Source organism: Ictidomys tridecemlineatus, chromosome 1 (genome assembly GCF_052094955.1).
Source record: "Ictidomys tridecemlineatus isolate mIctTri1 chromosome 1, mIctTri1.hap1, whole genome shotgun sequence".
Taxonomy (NCBI): Eukaryota; Metazoa; Chordata; class Mammalia; order Rodentia; family Sciuridae; genus Ictidomys; species Ictidomys tridecemlineatus.
The window spans coordinates 156430510-156436695 of NC_135477.1; the positions used below are offsets into that span (position 1 = coordinate 156430510).

Genomic DNA, 6186 nt, shown 5'->3' on the forward strand with positions numbered 1-6186 from the left:
AAATATTTATTCCTTTAAAGCTACTTTCTTCCCTCTGTACCTTCCAATTAAAAGCAAAGCACCAAAATATGTTAAAAATGAACAGCATTTGGCAGTAGCAATTAATAAACACTTAGGAATAAATTAACATAAATATTCTACAAGGAAAGTAATTTAGAACAGTCAATCAAATAAAAAAAAATAATTTCCAATGCCTATTTATGATCAATACATCTTTTCTAAAAGAAAAATAAATCAGACACAGAAGTTAAAAATATAATAGAAACCAAAATGTAAACTAAAACTTCATATTTTACAAAATTAATAGTAATAGTAAAACTTTTTAGTTAATACAAAATCGTGTGCCTAATAAACCAATAACAGATATCTGCCAATAATTTTAAATCATATTAATATACTTATTTGTATTTCTCACTTTGAATAATTGATTTTTTTACCTTAATTGTGGTTTGTTTTTTATATCAATCTTTTCTAAATATGTTAATATTGACCTTCCCATTAAACTAGTCATTTTTCCTTGAGCGATTGTTACTATATAAATAATATATATATATATATATAATATGTATATAAAGTACTATACCTTCCATTCTGGTCAACTGCATGTATATTTGCTTTGTTCTGAATTAATGTTTCAACCATCTGCTGTCTGTTTTGCTCTATGGCAAGTAAAAGTGGTGTATAGCCCCTCTGGAAAACAACAAAAAGTTTTCAAAATTATTCAACTGAACTGAACCTCTTATAAACTGCTGTCTGAACATAAGAATATAAAAATAATATAAATTAAGAGTAACCTCTTCCTTCTCATCTCATTTCACTTTCATATTTTCTGACTCTTAACTTTGCAATGTCTTTCCTCTACTTAAGAGTGGCCACATAAACTCTAGTCATTTCTTGAAGACAGAGACCTCTTTTCTCAATAGCCCTGTACTCTAAAACAATTAGTAAAGGATTTAAATATTTTATTTAATAAGCCAATTTTTAACTCTATATCACGGTTTATTAATCTACATACCAAAGAATACATACTTTTCCAGAAATACCAGCCCTTATCAGAAAGGTTCCTTGATTCACTGTTAGAGAATTTTTACAAGACTGTGCATTATATATCCAGTACTACAGAAATATCTTTACTATTGCTTAACACTTCTTTGACATTGATTTTTCATAGCAAACATTTACATGTGAAGAACTAAAGTTGCAGGTATATGCTTTCCAATAACATGGAAGTTTTCTTCATGTTACTCGAGTCCTCTTGATTCTATTCCATTTATGGTGTCAGAATCCCACATACAATATCAGGCACTTGTGCTCCAAATTGTTCACAAAAGAAGTGGGCTCTGAATTGAAAGAATAGACTTTGAGTACACTATGCTACTTTTTTCTTAAAGGAAAGGAATTGAATCTTGTTTTCTGCTATTATTAGATAAAAAATATTTACCTTCCATGTTATAAAGATGAAATCAAAAATATATTCTCCCTGGGAATCAGTGAAAGTCTGTCATCTACTCAACTGATAGGGGTTAATATCCAGAATATATAACACAGAAAACAATATACCCCCAAAACAACCTATTCCAATAAATGGGCAAAAGAACTGAGGAGACATTTTTCAAAAGAAGAAAATGAATGAACAACAAATATATAAACAAATGTTCAACATCTCTAGCAATCAAAGAAATGCTACAATAAGGGCTAATATCACTCCAATTGGAATGGTAATGAGCAAGTATATAAACAACAATAAATGCTGGCAAGGTTGTGTGGATAAAGGAACATTTGTACATCATTGGAAACAATGAAGACTAGTATATTCACTCTGCAAAGCAGTTTGAATATTCCTAAAAAAATCTTGGGATCAAACCACAATAGAACCAAGATATTTCACTCCTGGTTATTTTTTAAAAGAATTAAAATCAGCATACTATATTGATATAGCTACTTGAAGTTTATAGTAGTCCAATTCTTAATGACTATATTATAAAATCAACCCAGATGCCCACTGAGGGATGAAAAGATTAAGAAATTGTTGTATGTATACACAATGTCATTCTACTCACCCATAAAAAATAATTAAATTATGGAATTTGCTAGTTAATTTGTCGAAATGGAGAATATCATGTTAAATGAAAAAAAGACAAACTCAGAAACTCAAGGGTTGAATGTATTCTCTAATATGTGGAAGCTAGGGTAAAATGAAGAAAAGGAGGAAGGAGGGATAAGATATCAAAAAGATACAGGGAAGATCAGTAGTGTAGTAGGAGAAGATGGAGGGGCCAAGTAGAAGGATAACAAAGGAGAGTCAACAAATAATGAATTCTTCAAAAATTATGTCATGTACATATATAAATATACCACAGGAAATGTCATCTTTCTGTTTAAGTAAAAAGAACCAATCAAAACTAAATAAATAGAGAAAGGAGCATATGTCTATCAGTGTAGAGGAAAGAGAACAATGAAGGACAGGAAGGACAGAGGGAGAGAGGGTCAGGAAAGGAATTGAATCTTGAACTGTAATCAAATTCCATGCATGTATAATTTTGTTGGGATAAACCCGACAAAACTACTAAGTATAACAATGACTATATATACTACTATGCATTCAACTTCTATGTATAACTATTACAATCTAATAAAAAATAAGATCATAACATATATCCTCAGTTTTAATGGTAATCCTGGGACCCTAATGAACATCTGGTTTTCAAGATTCTTTTAATCTTATGTCATTTTTGTTGCTACTTAAAACAATTTATAAATTGAGGCAAAATGTAACTCAGAAATTTTGCAAATTGATGAGCTTCATAGTGATCTATATCGATGAACTGTTTTTTGCATAATGAAAGACACTAAATCTTTTGCATTTTTCTAGGACAAAACTGAAGAGAAAGAGATAGTATTGCTTGCAGTGTGAATAATTTTTTAAAATTTATAACAATGTGTAACCTAAACAGGCTTTAAAAATTCCAATGGGAATATGATTTTTATAGTATACATAAGAAAATGTGTTTAAAATTCTAATTTATGAGAATTGGAAGAAGATCGAAGAATAAAGGAAGCTGCATTCCAAGCTGTGCTGTGTTAAAAGACAAAATAAGTGGGTATACAGCTTCTCAGCCTAGGTAGGTAAAGGAGAAATTTCACCAAAATTAAATATTGGACATTCAAAGAGACTTAGGGATTCCAAAATTTGAGTTTAAGAAAACTGAAGAAAGAAACTGCCATTGCCCATGACCAATGGCTGCCAGAAGTGGATTTGGCATAGACTTGTTGACTTACAAGGGGGAGTAAAGGAGGTTGCATTGCAAGCTGCATTTTTGGAATTTCTTGATTCAGAGAAATCTCACATCAGAAACACTGCCTAAACTCATGTGATCCAGAGACTGCACTAGATGCTTAAAAATCATCCTCTGTTGGAAGGGGAAAGGGGAGTTCTATTCATTTCTCCTTTGTGTTTGGCAGCTCAAAGACCATCTGAAAGGGGCCAACAATATGAGTGGTTGAGGGGGAATGCAGACAAGGACTAAATCCAGAAAGGCTATGCTCTGGTAGTCCAGTGAGTGTAGAATCATCCCCCATGAACCACAGTTAGATTTCTTGGGAGGCTTCTGAGAACCAGATCCATTGAAGAAATTGGCTGCTGTGTAGCCTAAGAGTAGGTCAATCTAGTTTCTTCAAAGAAAGCCAGGTGCAACAAAACCTAATTAGACCTGAGGCCAACTAGATCTCAGTGCCAGCAGCTAGAAAATCCCTTAAAGAAAGCTGCAGAAGTGGTAGCCCAGGAGTGCATCAAACTGGTCCTAATGGACACTACTAACTCATCCCACTTCATGCAGGAAAGAAGAAAATATCTCTTATGTAAAACAGCTTCAATCTTAGGCCACTCCAACTAGTAACAAAAAAAGCAGGAAGAGGTTAACACCCACTTTCTTTGCTCTATCAGTACATAACTAAAAGTTATACATAATTTCAGTACATAATTTTTAGTTGTAGATGGACATAATATTTCATTTTATTTATTTGTTTTTTATGTGGTGCTGAGGATCAAATGCAGTGCCTCATATGTGCTAGAAAAGTGCTCCACGACTGCATAAACATCCCAGCCCTCTCATTTTCTCTTATCTTCTGGTAACAACCAAATTCTATTGTTCTCTCTCCCTCTCTCCCAATACCTTTGTTCTTCTATTTTCCTTATCTTCTTCTAAACATTACTGCCAAATATCTTCTGCACTCTCTCTGTTCACTTTCTTATAAATATTAACTAACTTTGTAAGACATTTCTTTTTTTCTACTTAACTGCATTTTTAACATTGTAGCTCCTGCCCCCCCACCTTTAATGCTAATACAATCATTAGTATTGTAGGTTATATGACTGACACCTGCTATTGGCTTTAAAGCCACAGGTAGTTCATGGATATTGTTTATAATTTGACAATTGCTAAATTCACTACTCCTCTTTATGGCTACATTAATATTGAGACATCAGAGCAGGATCTAGGTATTAACGTTAACTCTGTGGTATATTATTTGGAACAGTTATCACTACTATTTCTTTGAACCCTATTCTGTGGTATGTTGAGAAGCCACAGGGACACAAAGAATTCACAGGTTAAAAAATGTACTGCTGAACTAAACATTCCCTGACATTACTTTAACCCAAAGAAGCGAGGAGATAAATCCCCTGAACTATCAACAAGAATCCGAGGAGGAACAAAAGAGAGGAAAATCGGGGCCCATGCACATAAATTTGTCAAAGTAAACAAAGTACCATGTATAATTATAAAACTATAATAATGATTTTAAAAGAAAGAAAATTGCCAATTTCTAAATTCTAAAATTTAATCCCATTTCAAATATTTTTATAGTTTGTTATACAATTCAAATTATTTTTAATTGATAAAAATATCAAGAAAAGTATGAATTATTTATGTATATTTATTTATTGAGGAAAACAGATCATCTGAGCGAATGCTACATTTTGCCAGCCGCAAACTAGAGAACACTCATCTATGCTATTAGGAGGCACTCTCTGTCCACCACACCACACAGTAACATGGCTCAAAGGGGACCTCATTTGGTTCTTAGAAGAAGCCTAGATTCCAGATTTCTGCATCAGTCATCTTAATTTTAAATATGGACACAATGCTTAGATGTAAATTAAATAAATTCATGAGATAAAGAAGAAGATGGACAGAAATTTCAACAACTATTACTATTCTGATCAATAAAACCCTGCTTAAAAATCCACATTTGTTGAAAAATGTCACACTTAAAACAAACATATTTTAAATATTTTGGAAATAATCATCTTTGTTATATACCGTAGTTCTGGCTTCTATATTTGCATTGAGTGAAAGCAGTTTTTCTGCTAGTGATGTTTTCTTCAGAGAAAGAGCAAAGTGAAGAGGAGTTTCATTTTGGTTGTTGTGAGCATTTGGATCAGCACCATTTTCTAGAAGGATAGTTGCACATTTCTCTTCCAGATATTGTAGGGCCTGTTGGGTTTATACCAAGAAATAAACTGTAAATTTTGACAATCCAAGAAAAACATTTCATCTGTTTTACTAATTAATCATATTAAATAGAATTAATCAATTTTTCTTCTAAGCATTTCTATCATTTTTTTTTTCTGCAGATATCCTTGGCTACATCTACCTTCATCAATGGTGTGTTGCCATCACGGTCACAGAGGTGAATATTACATTTATTCTTCACTAAGAAAGCCACCAATTCTGGGTGGCCAAAGGCACAGGCATAATGTAGAGCAGTCCTATGAAGGCAAGAGGCGTTGTTAGAAATTCATAAAGCATCCTCTCAAAATACATGATTATTTATTCAATTATCAACATTAAATAGTATGCAAGTCCTCCACTATTTTCTAAAGAAAGAACAATATTTACTAGCTGTTAGTACACACTAAATTAATAAATGATCAGCCTATTCTGTTGACTTCTTCTTCTGTCTTTTTTGGATACTGCTAGGGACTGAAGCCAGGAGCACTCAATCCAGGAGCAATATCCTAAACCCATTTTAATTATTATGATTTTTTTAAATTTTGAGGCAGAGTCTCCATAAGTTGCCCAGGCTATCATTGAACTTGCCATGCTTCTGCTTCATTCTCCCAAGTAACTAGAAATATAGGCATGAGCTACTGGGTCTGGTCCCATTGATCTTTTATTTTTGATT

At 32.7% G+C, this 6186-nt stretch overlaps 1 long non-coding RNA gene across 1 annotated transcript; it reads right to left on the reverse strand.

The window, feature by feature from the left end:
* Nucleotides 1-589: 589 nt before the first annotated feature.
* On the reverse strand, nucleotides 590-5766 carry LOC144366567 (uncharacterized). Its single transcript, XR_013425627.1, has 3 exons — nucleotides 5656-5766; nucleotides 5322-5495; nucleotides 590-690 (listed from the first exon to the last, which is right to left on the reverse strand). It is a non-coding gene; the product is annotated as an uncharacterized LOC144366567 (long non-coding RNA).
* Between the last annotated feature and the right edge of the window lie 420 nt (nucleotides 5767-6186).